The sequence below is a fragment of the Amphiura filiformis genome, chromosome 5, assembly GCF_039555335.1.
Source record: "Amphiura filiformis chromosome 5, Afil_fr2py, whole genome shotgun sequence".
Classification (NCBI taxonomy): domain Eukaryota; kingdom Metazoa; phylum Echinodermata; class Ophiuroidea; order Amphilepidida; family Amphiuridae; genus Amphiura; species Amphiura filiformis.
This window is the reverse complement of record NC_092632.1, coordinates 21,479,402-21,503,176: the sequence shown is the minus strand read 5'-3', so window position 1 is coordinate 21,503,176 and position 23,775 is coordinate 21,479,402. Positions and strand designations below refer to the sequence as shown.

Sequence of the window (23,775 nt, the reverse complement as noted above, 5' to 3'; positions counted from 1 at the left end):
TTAGACTGTACTAACATTATCGATACTAGTGTAAAAGATATTAATCACATATTGAGGGATAGAGAAACTGTAGCTCCAACAGGATTACAGTATTGGAGGGACCAATTTGGTGACAATAATTTAACAATTCCTTTCAACAGGTGCTATGGGGGGTATAAAGAAAACTACATGGCCCAAAACGATGTTGAGCCTGTCAATAACCATGAGATCATGTTGCAACCTCTTTTTGATAACCCATTTATAGGAATTAATCAGATCCCATGTTTTGTTAGTGCGGGTATTGTCAGAATTAGAGATATAATTTATGAGGTCACGCCGGGGTTTATGCCGCCGATTGCAGTTGGGGAGATTCTTGATGATGCGGTGGATATAGGGTTGGTGACAATTTCTCTCCACCACATCAAGAATTTACCAAATTCATGGAAGAGGAAAATAAAAAATTATTCCTTAGGCGCCGATCAAAATGTAATTCCCAGCATTCATTTCTGGAATGCTGGGGAATTAGACTGTACTAACATTATCGATACTAGTGTAAAAGATATTAATCACATATTGAGGGATAGAGAAACTGTAGCTCCAACAGGATTACAGTATTGGAGGGACCAATTTGGTGACAATAATTTAACAATTCCTTTCAACAGGTGCTATGGGGGGTATAAAGAAAACTACATGGCCCAAAACGATTATTTTCTTTGTCATAATGTGTTACTTACCAATGAATTAGGGGTTCATTCATATATTTTCATGACTAAACGATTGTTTATGCCCCTTTCCCGTTCATACATACGCAACATTCTGCTTGCTGTTATTTCCCTCCAAAACTAAAAATACCATCATTTTAAACTAAAAACTACCAGTTCCTTATCATTTTTTAACAGTTTCTCCATCGCTAATTGTAAGAAAACGTTTTCTTGCTCAGTCCATCGTGCTTGGACGCGCGCGAACATCGCGTACATCACTCGCGCTTTGCGTAAATAGCTCGCGAACATAGACGCGTAATATCCTACTCGCGAGCGTCCATCAGTTCTCGCGCGGCTTGTTTATGACCGGAACGCCGGGCATAAACGTTGTTTATGCCCGCCTATCGACCAATCACGCATGCTGTTATATAGCGAGTATGTATGAATTAGGGGTTCATTCATATATTTTCATGACTAAACGGTTGTTTATGCCCGAGGGGCCGCTTGCGGCCCGAGGGCATAAACAACCGTTTAGTCATGAAAATATATGAATGAACCCCGTTCATACATACCAGAACATTTTGTGATTCTTATTTCATCAAAATAATAACAAAAATAACAAGTAACATCATTAAAAACCATGAATTTCCTTCATTTTCCCTACCCCGCGATCGCACATCCGGGCCACCGGGCATAAACGCTGTTTATGCCCGGTTCTCGACCAATCACGCGCGCCGTTATATAGCGTGTATGTATGAACGCTTGTTATTTTAAGGAGAGTCTTTGGCACATTTTCACTCAATGTAATAACCTTCATAATCTTTTCATCCTTGTATGGGATTTATGTCAGACAATTAAAGGGAAAGAGATACAAAAAGACAATTTTTACAAACACATTCTTTTTGGATATACAGATAAATCCAAAAATAAAAGTAATCTTATTATCTTATTAATTTTGTCCTTACAAATTGTAGAGCTTCGATATGGAGCGCCCGTAAGTGGTGTAAAAGAGGGAGTACTGTTAATCATATTCATGTGTTCAAATCATTTATCAGCAAAAGACTTCAACTTGAGTATCAAAATTATGTTCGGATTAATTCTAATGACTCCTTTTTTGACATATTTGGTATCAATGAGGCCCTTATCTTCAAATCTGATGAGGGCTATAATATTGCTTTTAGTTAATTTATGCTGTAGTTTTTTTATTTGTTGATTTGATGTAAGTACTGTGTGTCTGATGTCAATGGGGCAACTTGGTTGTAGTTGTCCCACTTAAATTAAAAAAAAAAAAAAAAAAAAGATCATGTGTAGTATCTGTTCTTTTCAGCTTAATATCTGAAACGTCCCTCATTCAAGGACTTGTATATTAAACTGATTTTTGAACTTGGGCCATGGAATAGGAGCTTGCTCCGTCCTGGCCACGGGTTGGCCTGGTATTGCACTACCTCCGGGATCGGCCCACCCCACCAGGGGATATAAAAAATACAAAAGTAGAACTTGCCAAGAAAACAGAAGTTTACGAATACCGGATGAATACATTTCATAGTCATTTGCTTTCTACTCAGTGAAGATAGAATGATAGCATTTGCGTCCTGATAAAATTACTACAGAGTAAATAATTCACACATTTAGCAGAAGGCGTGTTAGGAAAGACCTTTGGTATTATTTTGCCGTTTGATGTTTGCTTGTGTTTTTGCTATCTACTCAAGATAGCATCTCCGAAACAGTCTTCAACAGCCAACTTTGAATATTTAAATTGGAAATCTTGAAAATTTGAAAACGCCGAATTATGTGTTGGAAAAAAAGAAAGAATCGAGATGAGGCCCAAATTTTCATCAAAATAATCCCAAAAGAGTTTTTTCCGAACACGCGTTCTGGGATATTCTAGAATCGAATTAGGCCTACTGGTGCTACTGAAAATCAAATCGAAATTTTAAGTGTTGCGAACTTTTTGTTTTAGTTTAATTTTAAATTCATTTGTTTTCTTTCTTATTTACTGAAGATAGCTCAAATAAAATACAGGATTATGTTGTAATTTTTGTCTACTGATGAACGGGATAGATTTATATAGGTTTTCCCGTCCAATTTCAAACTTTGGTCGTTCAGTTTAGTATAAGTGTCATTCCTTTTCGCGCGAAATTGAATGAACGCTTACATTCCCGATTTCAATTTAGCAAATGTGCATTCTATTTCATTAATACGCATTCAAAATTCTAAATAGTGCACCCAATTTCGCACATTGTGCAGTAAATTTCGCAAATTGTGCAGCCAAATTCACGTGGCCTTGAATTCAGAGCCTATTTGGAAATTCAAATTCATATTATGCGGAAACAAAATGAAAAAATGTTCAATCGAATTCGCAAAATCCAGAAGTTCTTAAATATTTTACAATGGTTCAAATATAAAAATGCTATTTATCGTGTTTATATTGAACATTAGATACATGTATCGTCAACATTGTTCAAACAAGCACGTTGCTATATTAAATGTGAAGGGTAAACATATTTTTAAGTAATGTTTAAAATTGCTCTATGCATAGGCCTAGTAAAAATGAAAATGAATTATAACTAATTATAATTATATTTAAAAGCATTTTCCCCGGTTTAGTTCAGAAACCATAAAGTGATGTATGTCCCAAAGTTCAATCAAGCTCAGTCTAGTTAATCATAAATTATAAAAATATAATGAAACTCTTCCTTTACTTCTTCTTACGATAGGTCTTTTATAAATCTTCGTATTTTTAATTGTATAATATGTATCGTATAAGAATAAAAACCGAATGAACACAGTCAAGACAACATCCAGAAATTAAATAGCTAAGCATATTTTGCAGTCGACTTATAAACATATCCTTCACATCACAACCTGTTTAATTAGACCCATTTCGTGTCCATTTCATTGTGTGAAAATCTGAACTATAGGCATATTGTATAATATTTTATTAATTTTTATTCGGGGGGCACCGACAATGAAGGGGGAGACACCGGGTCTGATTGGGGGCACAAGCCGTTTTTCGGCCATTTTCCTGTGGGATTTTGAAAATTTTTAGATCGTGCCCCTATGACACTATACGCCACTGGATTAACTGACATGTTATTTTATTAATTTTTCTTCTGGGCCACCGACCATGATTGGGGGCACCGGTCATTTTCGCCAATTTTCCTGTGTGATTTTTTTAACATTTCAGGTCGATTGGGAGCACGTGCCCCCACCCCGCCCGTGCCACTTTGACGCGCGCTTACTGAATTCACTGTGTTAAAGTGTTAATCTTGCTAACACCGGAACGTGTTAAGCGACGTTTTAAACATATTTTAATGCGTTCATGTGTTTAAAACAATGTTAACATGTTACATTCGTATTCGAATTTGCAATCATTAATGTGTTTGTAAATGAACACTGTACCTAAAGTATACTTCTCATTACAAGCATTACCCATTAAAACATTTGTGTGTTTATTCTGTGTTACATAGGGCTAGACCTACTGACTTTTTTCTGCTGCAACGTAGACGTAGGGCTTATAGGCCTATATCAGTATACTTGAAAATGCGCATAATTTCAAATTGAATTCCTTTTCGCTAATTAGATTGTCAATGCATGAAATTGAAAATAGGATTAACAACGTTTCGCAGTCCCCCGTGCATCTTTGGCGAAATTGATTGCCTATTTCTTTAAATTAGACGTCTAATGGTGAAATTGAAACATTCGAGAACGAAATTGAATTCACAATAATGAATTGTTCTGATCATACATTAATTTGATTGAACTAAAATGAAATCGATTGCTCATAATGCGAAAAAGAAATCGGGATTCGTTGCGATCATTCAATCTTGCGCGAAAACGAATGACACTTTTACTAAATCGAACGCACAAGTTGCGAAATTGGCCAGGAAAACCTATATTATAGAATCGAATTAGGCCTACACGGTCGTGCTACATGTGCTAAAGATCAAATTAAAATTCCAAGCAGTGGAGACTTGCGTTTTCAACTTGTTTATTTACTGACTGCTTTCAAATGTTTATTTTAAGAAGATATATCGAATCAGTTTCGCGAGCGATTGCGTAGATATATCGAATGTCGCGAGCGATTGCGTAAACAACAACGCGCGAATTTGATACCACGCGTTAGGCGCGCGTCCGTTACGCTTATGACGTTCGCGTTCAAAATAATGTCACGGCACTCTGCAGGCTAGGCCTAACTGCTTGAATAATTTAACTTGATCTTCAGAAGATAGCACTACGGAGACCAAAATTACACCATCAATTTAATTTAAGGGCAGAGTAATGGGAGAGAACATGGACCTTTTCGAGCTTCATTATTTCTGAATTGTATGTCCAAAGTATATAAAACTATACATTTTTGGAAAGGAAATGAGTCAAGGAATCCTATGGTGACGTCAGATTTGTTCTAAAATCTCAAGTTTTTGAAAAAATCACAAAAATTCACTTTTTTACCCCAATTTTTTTGTGACAACTTAGAAAAAAATCCGGTCGGAGTAAAAAAAATTCAGTTAGCTTTTCATGAAGAAGAGACATGAACTTAGGGAAGGTTTTTTTATTTTTTTGAAATTCGTCTCTTTTTTCGAAATATTGAAAAAAACATGTGAAAAAAGCCATTTTGTCACTCTATTAAGCTAAATATTGCACATAATGGTGTATATTTTTGTTTAAAACAAATATTTTGAAAAAATGAAAAAACCTTCCCTAGACTTTGATGTACTCTAAAGGATAGTGCAAAAAGTTTACCCTTTACTTGCATATTTTTCGAGTTATCTTGTCACAAAAATCGCGCAATATTGTCAAAAGTGAACTCTGAGAAATCGACGTTTTAGTAAAAAAATGTCAAAATTATGCACAAAACGCCCTTAAATTTTAAAACGGTAAGACTTACACACTTGTAAAAGCTGTACCTGGTGCATGGTCTAAATATGCATCTTTGTGCACCAATGAATCTATAATCTCTGCTCTCAGTGCGCCAAAAGTTCAAAATAATTAAAAAATCTAAGTGGCATTTTGACTGCAAATTTTTGTTTTGTTTACACCACATTTGCTGGCGTTAACAACATACCGAATGCGCCTTGACTGCGTTGGACATACGCACAGAGTTGCGCCGCGTCACGCGACGCAAATCGCGCGCGTAATCACAATATTTCGCATTCGCGCATTTCTGACTCATTATTTCCCGCCAATTTACTAAGCTGTCTTGAGCCATGTGACTTTTTAGAGTTGAAAAGAGTGAAATAAATCAAGCAAAAATACGAATAAATATTAGCAAGTTGTATTTTATCAGTTTCAAGTGAAAGAATGCATCTTAGTGTTGATAAATATCAAAAAATATCAAATTCGGTCGTGGACGAATATGTCTTCCATTACTCTGGCCTTAAGCTATCTTCAGAAGATAGTAAAACACGAACCTACCATAACTTTTTACCAAAAGAAAATGTCGCAAGACATGCCGTAATTTGCTCGATTCTGGTACCGGTGTCTATAAAGCTCCTGCATTGAGTTACATGGTGAATATTAAAATCGAAATATCTCAAGAACGGAATATCGCATGACGCTGGAACAAACGTTGAAATAAAGCGTTTACATTTCTCTGTCTGTTTTAATTTATTTTGTGTGTGTTCAATTCGTGTGTTTTTGCTATCAACTGCAGATAGCTCAAATTTAAATGCCTGTTGGTTGTCGTTTTTGTCTGCTGACTGAGATAAATCGATATTTTATCAATCATGTTACTGGTGTGTTATCTTCTATGGATCAAATTAAAATTTCAAGTGTTGCGATATTTTGTTTTGGTTTAATTATAAATTCACGTTGTTGTTGTTTTCTATATCTATTATGAATAAAAATAAAGTTCGCATTTACGACACGGGGAGAAAAGCTCAAACATGCAGATACAACATTTGAATTATTCTGAATAAATACCGTATGAGCTGAAAATATGCCAATTTTAATTGAAATAGGTCAACTAACTTGCGGACTATTTTAACCGAATAACAATTCTTAACCGCATTCCGCTGGTACATAAAAAAGATTGAAAATATAGGTTGCGGTAAAAACAAATATTAAGTTCGATACCGTGCACTAATATCCCGAATAGAGTGTCTGCATTGTTCATTTTCCTTTTTGAGTGCAACGGCCGGCTATGCAACAGCCACGTCGATGTGACGTTGGAAAGTTTGACACCGTGGAATAAAGAAACTTACCCTGAGGTCTAGCAAATCGGGCCTCTTTAACGTTATCGCTTCTCGGCCTTTTGGCTAAGATCATGTGTAGTATCTGTTCTTTTCAGCTTAATATCTGAAACGTCCCTCATTGAGGGACTTGTATATTAAACTGATTTTTGAACTTGGGCCATGGAATAGGAGCTTGCTCCGTCCTGGCCACGGGGTGGCCCGTTATTGCACTACCTCCGGGATCGGCCCTCCCCACCAGGGGATATAAAAAATACAAAAGTAGAACTTGCCAAGAAAACAGAAGTTTACGAATACCGGATGAATACATTTCATAGTCATTTGCTTTCTACTCAGTGAAGATAGAATGATAGCATTTGCGTCCTGATAAAATTACTACACAGTAAATAATTCACACATTTAGCAGAAGGCGTGTTAGGAAAGACCTTTGGTATTATTTTGCCGTTTGATGTTTGCTTGTGTTTTTGCTATCTACTCAAGATAGCATCTCCGAAACAGTTTTCAACAGCCAACTTTGAATATTTAAATTGGAAATCTTGAAAATTTGAAAACGCCGAATTATGTGGTGAAAAAAAGAAAGAATCGAGATGAGGCCCAAATTTTCATCAAAATAATCCCAAAAGAGTTTTTTCCGAACACGCGTTCTGGGATATTCTAGAATCGAATTAGGCCTACTGGTGCTACTGAAAATCAAATCGAAATTTTAAGTGTTGCGAACTTTTGTTTTAGTTTAATTTTAAATTCATTTGTTTTCTTTCTTATTTACTGAAGATAGCTCAAATAAAATACAGGATTATGTTGTAATTTTTGTCTACTGATGAACGGGATAGATTTATATTATAGAATCGAATTAGGCCTACACGGTCGTGCTACATGTGCTAAAGATCAAATTAAAATTCCAAGCAGTGGAGACTTGCGTTTTCAACTTGTTTATTTACTGACTGCTTTCAAATGTTTATTTTAAGAAGATATATCGAATCAGTTTCGCGAGCGATTGCGTAGATATATCGAATGTCGCGAGCGATTGCGTAAACAACAACGCGCGAATTTGATACCACGCGTTAGGCGCGCGTCCGTTACGCTTATGACGTTCGCGTTCAAAATAATATCACGGCACTCTGCAGGCTAGGCCTAACTGCTTGAATAATTTAACTTGATCTTCAGAAGATAGCACTACGGAGACCAAAATTACACCATCAATTAGAGAATAAACGATAGGAATTTTTATTTTGCCTATCTCTCGTGTGATAGACGACAGGAGGTCCAATATTTTGAGTAGTGGATGCCGGCGCAGCCGGTATCCACTATGGACCTGCCTGTCGTCTATCATTAGAGGATAGGCAAAAAAGAAAATTCCTATCGTTTATTCTCATTCTTAGTCAGTTAAATATTATTTTAATAACTGTAAACAATTTTTAAAGCAAAAACTAAGTTACCGTCATAAAAACTCCCTCATTATAAAATGAACGAAACTTGTTTACAACTTCACGTATTCTGTTGCGCGTACTGCTAGCGCGTTCGCGTATTCCGCACTAGTCTACGCATCCAGCGCGATACATACGCGCACCTCTACACGCGTGTTACGCATTATCAAGACACATGATGACGTGGGGTCGTCTACGGCCTGATAGACGGCAGCCGAAATCATGCGATTGTCCAATCAGAAATGTGTCTACGAACTAGACCACTCCCACTGACTAAGAATTTAATTTAAGCTATCTTCAGAAGATAGTAAAACACGAACCTACCATAACTTTTTACCAAAAGAAAATGTCGCAAGACATGCCGTAATTTGCTCGATTCTGGTACCGGTGTCTATAAAGCTCCTGCATTGAGTTACATGGGGAATATTAAAATCGAAATATCTCAAGAACGGAATATCGCATGACGCTGGAACAAACGTTGAAATAAAGCGTTTACATTTCGCTGTCTGTTTTAATTTATTTTGTGTGTGTTCAATTCGTGTGTTTTTGCTATCAACTGCAGATAGCTCAAATTTAAATGCCTGTTGGTTGTCGTTTTTGTCTGCTGACTGAGATAAATCGATATTTTATCAATCATGTTACTGGTGTGTTATCTTCTATGGATCAAATTAAAATTTCAAGTGTTGCGATATTTTGTTTTGGTTTAATTATAAATTCACGTTGTTGTTGTTTTCTATATCTATTATGAATAAAAATAAAGTTCGCATTTACGACACGGGGAAAAGCTCAAACATGCAGATACAACATTTGAATTATTCTGAATAAATACCGTATGAGCTGAAAATATGCCAATTTTAATTGAAAATAGGTCAACTAACTTGCGGACTATTTTAACCGAATAACAATTCTTAACCGCATTCCGCTGGTACATAAAAAAAGATTGAAAATATAGGTTGCGGTAAAAACAAATATTAAGTTCGATACCGTGCGCTAATATCCCGAATAGAGTGTCTGCATTGTTCATTTTCCTTTTTGAGTGCAACGGCCGGCTATGCAACAGCCACGTCGATGTGACGTTGGAAAGTTTGACACCGTGGAATAAAGAAACTTACCCTGAGGTCTAGCAAATCGGGCCTCTTTAACGTTATCGCTTCTCGGCCTTTTGGCTAAGATCATGTTTAGTATCTGTTCTTTTCAGCTTAATATCTGAAACGTCCGTCATCGAGAGCGTCACCCCCTGAAAGTCACAATGACTAATCAGGGGGGCCACGTCATGGAAGCACCAAGGAGAAGAAGTCTTAGAGAGAGGAAGGAGGGGAATTCTTTTAGCAGAACACTTTCAATGCCTACAGGAAACTACAACCATCTGAATATTGCTACCGGAATTCAGAATGAAATTGGAAAGGACACAGTGATGGCGATTGTCAGAACCAACGGAGCGTGGCAAATCACCATGAAAGAAGGCGTGGATTTAGAGGAACTGTGCACCAGGGGCATTGGTATCAACGGAACGGACATAGATTTGAAATTGGTATCCAAAAATATCGTTACAGTTAGTTTTTTGGAGTTCCCCATTACGTTACAAATGAGATGCTCTCGGAGAAAATAAACGACTTCAAAGTCAGACAATATCGCCATGGATACGAAAGACTTACCCGGAACTGCCGGGGTAGAAAGAATAGTGCATTGTCGAATAGAAATACCGGACAATATAGCATCGCTACCATATGCCACCCAAATAAAGGGTGTAAACATGAACATAAAACACAATGGACAATGCAAAGTCTGTAACTATTGCTTGGACGAGGGGCATCTAATGAGATCCTGCCCCAGCAGAATACAATGTAAATTCTGCCACCTTTACGGACATAAAGAAGATGAGTGCCCAGATAAACAGGATAATGAAGAGGATTTAAGTTCAGAGGAGGAGAGTAGCGAAGAAGAAGGTGAAGAAATAGGGGATGAACAATCAGAGACATCAGATTATAATAACTTTATGGACAGAAATTGGGACTCAGACTCCGCGGAAGAACGAACATTGGTAATTGATGAATCAGAGACAGCAGAGGCAGGAGCAGTGGTAATAGAAAGTGCGGAGAAAGAGACGTCGACAGTGACGGTGCAGGCGCCAGAGGACGGAATCCGAAATGACAAACCAGAAACGGCAGATACACAAGCGTCAAATAAGAGAGAACATGGGACAACAGACGAAGAAGAAATAGAAGGAAAAACCCGAAAAAGGCGTAATAAGGTATCAGTAAAAACAAACAACAAGTTTGAAATATTGAAAGATATGCAACCTGGTGTAGACAATGACACTTAATATCCTCGATGGCTTTGAATTTGAGAGCTTTTCTCTTTTGCTGTTTCATTATGGCATTTTCTTTAATTTCAATTAACTGCAATGGGCTTAGAAATAAATCAAAACTCGAAAATGTTTTTACCTTTTTTACTTTACGGAAATTTGATATTATTTGTATGCAAGAAACTTTTTGGGAGGATCATTATGTTAATTCTGTTGTCAAAAATCAATGGGATAGTGAAATGTTCTTTTCAAATGTTAATGATGGGAAAAGAAATAGGGGGGTTGCTGTTTTATTTAGACACGGATTAGATGTTCAGGTTATTTATTGTAATGAAATAGCAGAAGGGAGAGCCCTCGAAGTCAAGTTTGAAATTGATGAAAAGACTTACTATTTATTAAATATTTATGCGCCAAATAATTTTAGGGAAAGATATGAATTCATAGAAAATATAAATTATAGAATTGATAATCTTAACGAAAACTTTGATAATTTATTTGTGATGGGGGATTTTAATATTGTCACTGAAGGGAGGGACAAATCAACTAAAATGTATGCTGATCCTTCTCGACGTGAATTTCTTGAATTATGTGGGCGCCACGGTTTGTGCGACACGTGGAGGGCAAAACACCCACATACAATGGAATTCACGTGGAGAAGGATCATAAAAGGTAAATTAATTCAAAGTCGTATTGATAAAATTTTAATCTATGATAAAAATATTGAGTGTATTTCTAATGCTACTATTATTCCGTTTGCGTGGAGCGATCATGATATTGTATATAATTGTTACAACCATAATAATGTTTCTATAGGCCCTGGGGTGTGGAAATTCAATAAGGCTCTTTTGAAAGATCAAACCTATTGTGAGTCGATACATAAATGCATTCAAGCTTCAAAAAATAAACCTAGTTACAATGAGGATGTTTTTAAATGGTATGATGAATTAAAAGAAAATATTAAAAACATTAGTATTTATTATGGGAAACGTATTACTAAACTGAAGCATAAAGAAAAAAAGATTCTCCAAAAAAAATTCGTCACGAATACAAAAAAGCAAATAAATACCAGGATTATGACACGACTTTAGTCAAAACTTTAGAAAGGGATTTTCAAATTATGGAAGAAGAAGAATGTAAAGGGGCGGTCATTAGATCAAAAATAGCCAATATCCAATTAGGCGAAAAACCTACTAAATATTTCTATAGCCTGGAAAAAAATATTCAAAAAAATAAAATTATTAATTACCTTAGAAACGATAAAGGCGAATTAGTCAGTACCTCTGAAGAAATTGTCAGAGAGACCCAGCAATTTTATTCTAATCTGTATAGTTTTATCAAATGTGACGAAGAAACTCAGGATAATTTCATTGAAAACATTAATAATAAGTTATGCAACGATGATGCTAAAATGTGTGCTGCTCATTTGAGTATGCCAGAATTACAAGAAGCAGTCTTTAAAATGGACAAAAATAAAAGTCCGGGCTCTGATGGATTAACAGCTGAATTTTTTTGTTATTTTTTTAACGAATTAGGCCCGGAACTTTTAAGAATAGCTAAAATCATTTTTGAATGTAAAATTATGCCGGACAGTATGAGGATTCAATCATTACTTTAGTTCCCAAAAAGGAGACAAAAGTAATCTCAAAAATTGGAGACCAATTTCTTTATTAAATATAGATTATAAAATCATTACCAAAGCTCTGGCGGCAAGAGTTTCCAAAGTAATTGGGAACATTGTTTCGCCAGACCAAACATGCTGCATCCCTGGAAGAGATATTTCTGACAATGTTTTAGCTATGAAAGATTTGGTGGATTTTATTTCGACACAAAATTTAGATGGTTATTTCGTTAAAATAGATCAACAAAAAGCTTTTGATCGTGTTAACCATCAATATCTTATCAAGACACTCATTAAATTTGGTTTCCCTGATTATTTTACTGAATGGATTAAAATTTTATATAATAATGTGACCAGTAGAGTCCATGTTAATGGGTATTTATCGGATGTTATTAAAATTCAAAAAGGGATTAGGCAAGGCTGCCCTTTAAGTGCATTACTTTATGTTATGACAGCCGAGCCTATGAGAAAGCAAATAGTTAACAATAAAGAAGTGAAAGGGTTTGATATTTCTGGATCTAAAGCTCTGATATTTCAGCATGCTGACGACACCAATTTTTTTGTTCAAAACAGTGTTTCTGTACACCACATTTTCAAAATATTTAAAATGTACGGTGAGGCCTCTGGGTCAAAAGTTAATTATGAAAAATCGGAAATTATTCCTCTTGGGAAAGCCACCCCCTTTCAAATTCATGACGGTGATCTTCAATTCGGGAAATCGGATCAAACCAAAGTCTTAGGGATTCATATTGGGACAAACGCCATCAAATGCGAACAAGAAAACTGGAATAGTATAATAAATAGATGTAAGAAAATTTTAAATTGCTGGAGACCCAGAGACCTCACCGTAAAAGGAAAAGTTTTAATATGTAATTCGCTTATTATTTCAAAAGTAATATATGTAATGAATGTAACACATCTTCCTAATTGGGTGGTTTCAGATTTGAAATCAGCCATGGTTAACTTTATTTGGAATGGTGGCAAACCGAAGATTAAGTATAATGTTTTAATTGGTACCGTAAGTTCGGGGGGTTTAGGCCTTATTGATCTGGGTAGAATGAAATGTGCTCTTAGATGCAAAATGATTAAAAAAATGTTTGACGATGATAGTACAATCAATCCGATTACAAAAAATCTTATGGAATTTAATCTGTCCAAATACAAAAATTTTAATCTTGGGCGTGACACATTTCGCGTCACGCTTAATCATCGTCAGATGAATGAGCTTCCTCAATTTTACAAAGAAATGCTTGAAGCGTGGTTCAGGCTCACAAAGGACAACTTTGTTGAGCCTGTCAATAATCATGAGATAATGTTTCAACCTCTTTTTGATAACCCATTTATAGGAATTAATCAGATCCCATGTTTTGTTAGTGCGGGTATTGTCAGAATTAGAGATATAATTTATGAGGTCACGCCGGGATTTATGCCGCCGATCGCAGTTAGGGAAATTCTTGATGATGCGGTGGATATAGGGTTGGTGACAATTTCTCTCCAGCACATCATCAAGAATTTACCAAATTCATGGAAGAGGAAAATAAAAAATTATTCTTTAGGCGCCGATCAAAATGTAATTCCCAGCATTCATTTCTGGAATGCTGGGGAATTAGACTGTACTAACATCATCGATACTAGTGTAAAAGATATTAATCACATATTGAGGGATAGAGAAACTGTAGCTCCAACAGGATTACAGTATTGGAGGGACCAATTTGGTGACAATAATTTAACAATTCCTTTCAACAGGTGCTATGGGGGATAAAGAAAACTACATGGCCCAAAACGATTATTTTCTTTGTCATAATGTGTTACTTACCAATGAACGTTTGTTTAAGTTTGGAGGGGCTGACAGTCCATTTTGTACATTTTGTAGAAATTTTAAGGAGAGTCTTTGGCACATTTTCACTCAATGTAATAACCTTCATAATCTTTTCATCCTTGTATGGGATTTATGTCAGACAATTAAAGGAAAGAGATACAATATGACAGTTTTTACTATCACTTTATTATAGGATATATAGATAAATCCAAAAATAAAAGTAATCTTATTAATTTTGTCCTTACAAATTATAGAGCTTCGATATGGAGCGCCCGTAAGTGGTATAAAAAGGAGTATTGTAAATTATATTCATGTGTTCAAATCATTTATTAGCAAAAGACTTCAACTTGAGTATCAAAATTATGTTCGGATTAATTCTAATGAATCCTTCTTTGAAATTTTTGGTATCAATGAGGCCCTTATCTTCAAATCTGATGAGGGCTATGAGATTGCTTTCAGTTAAATTGTGCTGTAGTTTTTTAATATGCTGATTTGATGTAAGTATTGTGTGTATGATGTCAATGGGGCAACTTGGTTGTAGTTGTCCCACTTAAATTAAAAAAAAAAAAAAAAAAAAAAGATCATGTGTAGTATCTGTTCTTTTCAGCTTAATATCTGAAACGTCCCTCATTGAGGGACTTGTATATTAAACTGATTTTTGAACTTGGGCCATGGAATAGGAGCTTGCTCCGTCCTGGCCACGGGTTGGCCTGGTATTGCACTACCTCCGGGATCGGCCCACTCCATACCAGGGGATATAAAAAATACAAAAGTAGAACTTGCCAAGAAAACAGAAGTTTACGAATACCGGATGAATACATTTCATAGTCATTTGCTTTCTACTCAGTGAAGATAGAATGATAGCATTTGCGTCCTGATAAAATTACTACACAGTAAATAATTCACACATTTAGCAGAAGGCGTGTTAGGAAAGACCTTTGGTATTATTTTGCCGTTTGATGTTTGCTTGTGTTTTTGCTATCTACTCAAGATAGCATCTCCGAAACAGTTTTCAACAGCCAACTTTGAATATTTAAATTGGAAATCTTGAAAATTTGAAAACGCCGAATTATGTGTTGAAAAAAAGAAAGAATCGAGATGAGGCCCAAATTTTCATCAAAATAATCCCAAAAGAGTTTTTTCCGAACACGCGTTCTGGGATATTCTAGAATCGAATTAGGCCTACTGGTGCTACTGAAAATCAAATCGAAATTTTAAGTGTTGCGAACTTTTTGTTTTAGTTTAATTTTAAATTCATTTGTTTTCTTTCTTATTTACTGAAGATAGCTCAAATAAAATACAGGATTATGTTGTAATTTTTGTCTACTGATGAACGGGATAGATTTATATTATAGAATCGAATTAGGCCTACACGGTCGTGCTACATGTGCTAAAGATCAAATTAAAATTCCAAGCAGTGGAGACTTGCGTTTTCAACTTGTTTATTACTGACTGCTTTCAAATGTTTATTTTAAGAAGATATATCGAATCAGTTTCGCGAGCGATTGCGTAGATATATCGAATGTCGCGAGCGATTGCGTAAACAACAACGCGCGAATTTGATACCACGCGTTAGGCGCGCGTCCGTTACGCTTATGACGTTCGCGTTCAAAATAATGTCACGGCACTCTGCAGGCTAGGCCTAACTGCTTGAATAATTTAACTTGATCTTCAGAAGATAGCACTACGGAGACCAAAATTACGGAGACCAAAATTACACCATCAATTTAATTTAAGCTATCTTCAGAAGATAGTAAAACACGAACCTACCATAACTTTTTACCAAAAGAAAATGTCGCAAGACATGCCGTAATTTGCTCGATTCTGGTACCGGTGTCTATAAAGCTCCTGCATTGAGTTACATGGGGAATATTAAAATCGAAATATCTCAAGAACGGAATATCGCATGACGCTGGAACAAACGTTGAAATAAAGCGTTTACATTTCCTGTCTGTTTTAATTTATTTTGTGTGTGTTCAATTCGTGTGTTTTTGCTATCAACTGCAGATAGCTCAAATTTAAATGCCTGTTGGTTGTCGTTTTTGTCTGCTGACTGAGATAAATCGATATTTTATCAATCATGTTACTGGTGTGTTATCTTCTATGGATCGAATTAAAATTTCAAGTGTTGCGATATTTTGTTTTGGTTTAATTATAAATTCACGTTGTTGTTGTTTTCTATATCTATTATGAATAAAAATAAAGTTCGCATTTACGACACGGGGAGAAAAGCTCAAACATGCAGATACAACATTTGAATTATTCTGAATAAACACCGTATGAGCTGAAAATATGCCAATTTTAATTGAAAATAGGTCAACTAACTTGCGGACTATTTTAACCGAATAACAATTCTTAACCGCATTCCGCTGGTACATAAAAAAGATTGAAAATATAGGTTGCGGTAAAAACAAATATTAAGTTCGATACCGTGCGCTAATATCCCGAATAGAGTGTCTGCATTGTTCATTTTCCTTTTTGAGTGCAACGGCCGGCTATGCAACAGCCACGTCGATGTGACGTTGGAAAGTTTGACACCGTGGAATAAAGAAACTTACCCTGAGGTCTAGCAAATCGGGCCTCTTTAACGTTATCGCTTCTCGGCCTTTTGGCTAAGATCATGTGTAGTATCTGTTCTTTTCAGCTTAATATCTGAAACGTCCCTCATTGAGGGACTTGTATATTAAACTGATTTTTGAACTTGGGCCATGGAATAGGAGCTTGCTCCGTCCTGGCCACGGGTTGGCCCGGTATTGCACTACCTCCGGGATCGGCCCACTCCCCACCAGGGGATATAAAAAATACAAAAGTAGAACTTGCCAAGAAAACAGAAGTTTACGAATACCGGATGAATACATTTCATAGTCATTTGCTTTCTACTCAGTGAAGATAGAATGATAGCATTTGCGTCCTGATAAAATTACTACACAGTAAATAATTCACACATTTAGCAGAAGGCGTGTTAGGAAAGACCTTTGGTATTATTTTGCCGTTTGATGTTTGCTTGTGTTTTTGCTATCTACTCAAGATAGCATCTCCGAAACAGTTTTCAACAGCCAACTTTGAATATTTAAATTGGAAATCTTGAAAATTTGAAAACGCCGAATTATGTGTTGAAAAAAAGAAAGAATCGAGATGAGGCCCAAATTTTCATCAAAATAATCCCAAAAGAGTTTTTTCCGAACACGCGTTCTGGGATATTCTAGAATCGAATTAGGCCTACTGGTGCTACTGAAAATCAAATCGAAATTTTAAGTGTTGCGAACTTTTTGTTTTAGTTTAATTTTAAATTCATTTGTTTTCTTTCTTATTTACTGAAGATAGCTCAAATAAAATACAGGATTATGTTGTAATTTTTGTCTACTGATGAACGGGATAGATTTATATTATAGAATCGAATTAGGCCTACACGGTCGTGCTACATGTGCTAAAGATCAAATTAAAATTCCAAGCAGTGGAGACTTGCGTTTTCAACTTGTTTATTTACTGACTGCTTTCAAATGTTTATTTTAAGAAGATATATCGAATCAGTTTCGCGAGCGATTGCGTAGATATATCGAATGTCGCGAGCGATTGCGTAAACAACAACGCGCGAATTTGATACCACGCGTTAGGCGCGCGTCCGTTACGCTTATGACGTTCGCGTTCAAAATAATGTCACGGCACTCTGCAGGCTAGGCCTAACTGCTTGAATAATTTAACTTGATCTTCAGAAGATAGCACTACGGAGACCAAAATTACACCATCAATTTAATTTAAGCTATCTTCAGAAGATAGTAAAACACGAACCTACCATAACTTTTTACCAAAAGAAAATGTCGCAAGACATGCCGTAATTTGCTCGATTCTGGTACCGGTGTCTATAAAGCTCCTGCATTGAGTTACATGGGGAATATTAAAATCGAAATATCTCAAGAACGGAATATCGCATGACGCTGGAACAAACGTTGAAATAAAGCGTTTTACAATTCTCTGTCTGTTTTAATTTATTTTGTGTGTGTTCAATTCGTGTGTTTTTGCTATCAACTGCAGATAGCTCAAATTTAAATGCCTGTTGGTTGTCGTTTTTGTCTGCTGACTGAGATAAATCGATATTTTATCAATCATGTTACTGGTGTGTTATCTTCTATGGATCGAATTAAAATTTCAAGTGTTGCGATATTTTGTTTTGGTTTAATTATAAATTCACGTTGTTGTTGTTTTCTATATCTATTATGAATAAAAATAAAGTTCGCATTTACGACACGGGGAGAAAAGCTCAAACATGCAGATACAACATTTGAATTATTCTGAATAAACACCGTATGAGCTGAAAATATGCCAATTTTAATTGAAAATAGGTCAACTAACTTGCGGACTATTTTAACCGAATAACAATTCTTAACCGCATTCCGCTGGTACATAAAAAAGATTGAAAATATAGGTTGCGGTAAAACAAATATTAAGTTCGATACCGTGCGCTAATATCCCGAATAGAGTGTCTGCATTGTTCATTTTCCTTTTTGAGTGCAACGGCCGGCTATGCAACAGCCACGTCGATGTGACGTTGGAAAGTTTGACACCGTGGAATAAAGAAACTTACCCTGAGGTCTAGCAAATCGGGCCTCTTTAACGTTATCGCTTCTCGGCCTTTTGGCTAAGATCATGTGTAGTATCTGTTCTTTTCAGCTTAATATCTGAAACGTCCCTCATTGAGGGACTTGTATATTAAACTGATTTTTGAACTTGGGCCATGGAATAGGAGCTTGCTCCGTCCTGGCCACGGGTTGGCCCGGTATTGCACTACCTCCGGGATCGGCCCACTCCCCACCAGGGGATATAAAAAATACAAAAGTAGAACTTGCCAAGAAAACAGAAGTTTACGAATACCGGATGAATACATTTCATAGTCATTTGCTTTCTACTCAGTGAAGATAGAATGATAGCATTTGCGTCCTGATAAAATTACTACACAGTAAATAATTCACACATTTAGCAGAAGGCGTGTTAGGAAAGACCTTTGGTATTATTTTGCCGTTTGATGTTTGCTTGTGTTTTTGCTATCTACTCAAGATAGCATCTCCGAAACAGTTTTCAACAGCCAACTTTGAATATTTAAATTGGAAATCTTGAAAATTTGAAAACGCCGAATTATGAAAAAAAAAAAAGAAAGAATCGAGATGAGGCCCAAATTTTCATCAAAATAATCCCAAAAGAGTTTTTTCCGAACACGCGTTCTGGGATATTCTAGAATCGAATTAGGCCTACTGGTGCTACTGAAAATCAAATCGAAATTTTAAGTGTTGCGAACTTTTTGTTTTAGTTTAATTTTAAATTCATTTGTTTTCTTTCTTATTTACTGAAGATAGCTCAAATAAAATACAGGATTATGTTGTAATTTTTGTCTACTGATGAACGGGATAGATTTATATTATAGAATCGAATTAGGCCTACACGGTCGTGCTACATGTGCTAAAGATCAAATTAAAATTCCAAGCAGTGGAGACTTGCGTTTTCAACTTGTTTATTTACTGACTGCTTTCAAATGTTTATTTTAAGAAGATATATCGAATCAGTTTCGCGAGCGATTGCGTAGATATATCGAATGTCGCGAGCGATTGCGTAAACAACAACGCGCGAATTTGATACCACGCGTTAGGCGCGCGTCCGTTACGCTTATGACGTTCGCGTTCAAAATAATGTCACGGCACTCTGCAGGCTAGGCCTAACTGCTTGAATAATTTAACTTGATCTTCAGAAGATAGCACTACGGAGACCAAAATTACACCATCAATTTAATTTAAGCTATCTTCAGAAGATAGTAAAACACGAACCTACCATAACTTTTTACCAAAAGAAAATGTCGCAAGACATGCCGTAATTTGCTCGATTCTGGTACCGGTGTCTATAAAGCTCCTGCATTGAGTTACATGGGGAATATTAAAATCGAAATATCTCAAGAACGGAATATCGCATGACGCTGGAACAAACGTTGAAATAAAGCGTTTACATTTCTCTGTCTGTTTTAATTTATTTTGTGTGTGTTCAATTCGTGTGTTTTTGCTATCAACTGCAGATAGCTCAAATTTAAATGCCTGTTGGTTGTCGTTTTTGTCTGCTGACTGAGATAAATCGATATTTTATCAATCATGTTACTGGTGTGTTATCTTCTATGGATCGAATTAAAATTTCAAGTGTTGCGATATTTTGTTTTGGTTTAATTATAAATTCACGTTGTTGTTGTTTTCTATATCTATTATGAATAAAAATAAAGTTCGCATTTACGACACGGGGAGAAAAGCTCAAACATGCAGATACAACATTTGAATTATTCTGAATAAACACCGTATGAGCTGAAAATATGCCAATTTTAATTGAAAATAGGTCAACTAACTTGCGGACTATTTTAACCGAATAACAATTCTTAACCGCATTCCGCTGGTACATAAAAAAGATTGAAAATATAGGTTGCGGTAAAACAAATATTAAGTTCGATACCGTGCGCTAATATCCCGAATAGAGTGTCTGCATTGTTCATTTTCCTTTTTGAGTGCAACGGCCGGCTATGCAACAGCCACGTCGATGTGACGTTGGAAAGTTTGACACCGTGGAATAAAGAAACTTACCCTGAGGTCTAGCAAATCGGGCCTCTTTAACGTTATCGCTTCTCGGCCTTTTGGCTAAGATCATGTGTAGTATCTGTTCTTTTCAGCTTAATATCTGAAACGTCCCTCATTGAGGGACTTGTATATTAAACTGATTTTTGAACTTGGGCCATGGAATAGGAGCTTGCTCCGTCCTGGCCACGGGTTGGCCGGTATTGCACTACCTCCGGGATCGGCCCACCCCACCAGGGGATATAAAAAATACAAAAGTAGAACTTGCCAAGAAAACAGAAGTTTACGAATACCGGATGAATACATTTCATAGTCATTTGCTTTCTACTCAGTGAAGATAGAATGATAGCATTTGCGTCCTGATAAAATTACTACACAGTAAATAATTCACACATTTAGCAGAAGGCGTGTTAGGAAAGACCTTTGGTATTATTTTGCCGTTTGATGTTTGCTTGTGTTTTTGCTATCTACTCAAGATAGCATCTCCGAAACAGTTTTCAACAGCCAACTTTGAATATTTAAATTGGAAATCTTGAAAATTTGAAAACGCCGAATTATGTGTTGAAAAAAAGAAAGAATCGAGATGAGGCCCAAATTTTCATCAAAATAATCCCAAAAGAGTTTTTTCCGAACACGCGTTCTGGGATATTCTAGAATCGAATTAGGCCTACTGGTGCTACTGAAAATCAAATCGAAATTTTAAGTGTTGCGAACTTTTTGTTTTAGTTTAATTTTAAATTCATTTGTTTTCTTTCTTATTTACTGAAGATAGCTCAAATAAAATACAGGATTATGTTGTAATTTTTGTCTACTGATGAACGGGATAGATTTATATTATAGAATCGAATTAGGCCTACACGGTCGTGCTACATGTGCTAAAGATCAAATTAAAATTCCAAGCAGTGGAGACTTGCGTTTTCAACTTGTTTATTTACTGACTGCTTTCAAATGTTTATTTTAAGAAGATATATCGAATCAGTTTCGCGAGCGATTGCGTAGATATATCGAATGTCGCGAGCGATTGCGTAAACAACAACGCGCGAATTTGATACCACGCGTTAGGCGCGCGTCCGTTACGCTTATGACGTTCGCGTTCAAAATAATGTCACGGCACTCTGCAGGCTAGGCCTAACTGCTTGAATAATTTAACTTGATCTTCAGAAGATAGCACTACGGAGACCAAAATTACACCATCAATTTAATTTAAGCTATCTTCAGAAGATAGTAAAACACGAACCTACCATAACTTTTTACCAAAAGAAAATGTCGCAAGACATGCCGTAATTTGCTCGATTCTGGTACCGGTGTCTATAAAGCTCCTGCATTGAGTTACATGGGGAATATTAAAATCGAAATATCTCAAGAACGGAATATCGCATGACGCTGGAACAAACGTTGAAATAAAGCGTTTACATTTCTCTGTCTGTTTTAATTTATTTTGTGTGTGTTCAATTCGTGTGTTTTTGCTATCAACTGCAGATAGCTCAAATTTAAATGCCTGTTGGTTGTCGTTTTTGTCTGCTGACTGAGATAAATCGATATTTTATCAATCATGTTACTGGTGTGTTATCTTCTATGGATCGAATTAAAATTTCAAGTGTTGCGATATTTTGTTTTGGTTTAATTATAAATTCACGTTGTTGTTGTTTTCTATATCTATTATGAATAAAAATAAAGTTCGCATTTACGACACGGGGAGAAAAGCTCAAACATGCAGATACAACATTTGAATTATTCTGAATAAACACCGTATGAGCTGAAAATATGCCAATTTTAATTGAAAATAGGTCAACTAACTTGCGGACTATTTTAACCGAATAACAATTCTTAACCGCATTCCGCTGGTACATAAAAAAGATTGAAAATATAGGTTGCGGTAAAAACAAATATTAAGTTCGATACCGTGCGCTAATATCCCGAATAGAGTGTCTGCATTGTTCATTTTCCTTTTTGAGTGCAACGGCCGGCTATGCAACAGCCACGTCGATGTGACGTTGGAAAGTTTGACACCGTGGAATAAAGAAACTTACCCTGAGGTCTAGCAAATCGGGCCTCTTTAACGTTATCGCTTCTCGGCCTTTTGGCTAAGATCATGTGTAGTATCTGTTCTTTTCAGCTTAATATCTGAAACGTCCCTCATTGAGGGACTTGTATATTAAACTGATTTTTGAACTTGGGCCATGGAATAGGAGCTTGCTCCGTCCTGGCCACGGGTTGGCCCGGTATTGCACTACCTCCGGGATCGGCCCCTCCCCACCAGGGGATATAAAAAATACAAAAGTAGAACTTGCCAAGAAAACAGAAGTTTACGAATACCGGATGAATACATTTCATAGTCATTTGCTTTCTACTCAGTGAAGATAGAATGATAGCATTTGCGTCCTGATAAAATTACTACACAGTAAATAATTCACACATTTAGCAGAAGGCGTGTTAGGAAAGACCTTTGGTATTATTTTGCCGTTTGATGTTTGCTTGTGTTTTTGCTATCTACTCAAGATAGCATCTCCGAAACAGTTTTCAACAGCCAACTTTGAATATTTAAATTGGAAATCTTGAAAATTTGAAAACGCCGAATTATGTGTTGAAAAAAAGAAAGAATCGAGATGAGGCCCAAATTTTCATCAAAATAATCCCAAAAGAGTTTTTTCCGAACACGCGTTCTGGGATATTCTAGAATCGAATTAGGCCTACTGGTGCTACTGAAAATCAAATCGAAATTTTAAGTGTTGCGAACTTTTTGTTTTAGTTTAATTTTAAATTCATTTGTTTTCTTTCTTATTTACTGAAGATAGCTCAAATAAAATACAGGATTATGTTGTAATTTTTGTCTACTGATGAACGGGATAGATTTATAGAATCGAATTAGGCCTACACGGTCGTGCTACATGTGCTAAAGATCAAATTAAAATTCCAAGCAGTGGAGACTTGCGTTTTCAACTTGTTTATTTACTGACTGCTTTCAAATGTTTATTTTAAGAAGATATATCGAATCAGTTTCGCGAGCGATTGCGTAGATATATCGAATGTCGCGAGCGATTGCGTAAACAACAACGCGCGAATTTGATACCACGCGTTAGGCGCGCGTCCGTTACGCTTATGACGTTCGCGTTCAAAATAATGTCACGGCACTCTGCAGGCT

The 23,775-nt window shown here is 36.2% G+C and overlaps 5 non-coding genes and 3 pseudogenes across 5 annotated transcripts; all 8 read left to right on the top strand.

Moving 5' to 3' along the window:
- The first annotated feature begins 1,939 nt into the window (after positions 1-1,939).
- Positions 1,940-2,147, top strand: LOC140153853 (U2 spliceosomal RNA; annotated as a pseudogene).
- Positions 2,148-6,917: 4,770 nt separating this feature from the next.
- On the top strand, positions 6,918-7,109 carry LOC140153849 (U2 spliceosomal RNA). Its single transcript, XR_011859192.1, has one exon. It is a non-coding gene; the product is annotated as a U2 spliceosomal RNA (small nuclear RNA).
- Positions 7,110-9,441: 2,332 nt separating this feature from the next.
- LOC140153861 (U2 spliceosomal RNA) lies at positions 9,442-9,534 on the top strand (annotated as a pseudogene).
- Positions 9,535-14,574: 5,040 nt separating this feature from the next.
- Positions 14,575-14,784, top strand: LOC140153850 (U2 spliceosomal RNA; annotated as a pseudogene).
- Positions 14,785-16,629: 1,845 nt separating this feature from the next.
- Positions 16,630-16,821, top strand: LOC140153838 (U2 spliceosomal RNA). The gene has a single exon (XR_011859182.1). It is a non-coding gene; the product is annotated as a U2 spliceosomal RNA (small nuclear RNA).
- A 1,832-nt stretch (positions 16,822-18,653) lies between these two features.
- LOC140153837 (U2 spliceosomal RNA) lies at positions 18,654-18,845 on the top strand. The gene has a single exon (XR_011859181.1). It is a non-coding gene; the product is annotated as a U2 spliceosomal RNA (small nuclear RNA).
- A 1,831-nt stretch (positions 18,846-20,676) lies between these two features.
- LOC140153845 (U2 spliceosomal RNA) lies at positions 20,677-20,867 on the top strand. Its single transcript, XR_011859188.1, has one exon. It is a non-coding gene; the product is annotated as a U2 spliceosomal RNA (small nuclear RNA).
- A 1,830-nt stretch (positions 20,868-22,697) lies between these two features.
- Positions 22,698-22,889, top strand: LOC140153842 (U2 spliceosomal RNA). Its single transcript, XR_011859185.1, has one exon. It is a non-coding gene; the product is annotated as a U2 spliceosomal RNA (small nuclear RNA).
- The last annotated feature ends 886 nt before the right edge of the window (positions 22,890-23,775 follow it).